The following is a 628-nucleotide window of genomic DNA, read 5'->3' as shown; positions in this document are numbered from 1 at the left end:
TGTGTGGGGAGCATAGAAAATAGCTGGTGATTACAGGGAGAATGGTATTCTAAAGCTGGTGGGACAATCAAAATATACGAATTGTAAAGGTTAAGTGAAATGTTTATTTTATTCCTTTCTCCTCTTCAGTCAGCCTGCCTGAATACGATTAGCAGGCACACTGCACTTGCTGCATACTAAAATTAGATGTTAGTTCGACTTTTCACTCACAGCATTAATGCATAGAGTCCTCTTCCACACAAACACCTTTTCTCATCAGGCTCAGTCACCTTATACATCTTTCTCCAGAGTTGCATGTTAGAAAGGAAACACAGAGCTTTTGTTTAGTTGCCCTGCCTGTGCAAGTTAGCCCACCTCATAGTAGGGTAAAAACACAGCAAGCTAGTCATCAGACCTAAGGTCAAGTGTCGACTCGACACCATCTGGGCTTTGCATCTCAGAGCCAGTTCATTTGCTACACCTAAGCACTTTCCTTGTCTATCAAAGGGACACTCACGTCTCTTCTTTAACTACCTGGCAGATATTCGGGAGAAAAATCAATAAGCTAACACATAGGAAAGCACTTAAAAAGTCTTAGGTCTTACACAAGAGGACTAATAGGCAATTCTATCTACATTGACCAATATTT

Source organism: Ochotona princeps, chromosome 14 (assembly GCF_030435755.1).
Source record: "Ochotona princeps isolate mOchPri1 chromosome 14, mOchPri1.hap1, whole genome shotgun sequence".
Classification (NCBI taxonomy): domain Eukaryota; kingdom Metazoa; phylum Chordata; class Mammalia; order Lagomorpha; family Ochotonidae; genus Ochotona; species Ochotona princeps.
This window is presented reverse-complemented; position numbering follows the sequence as displayed.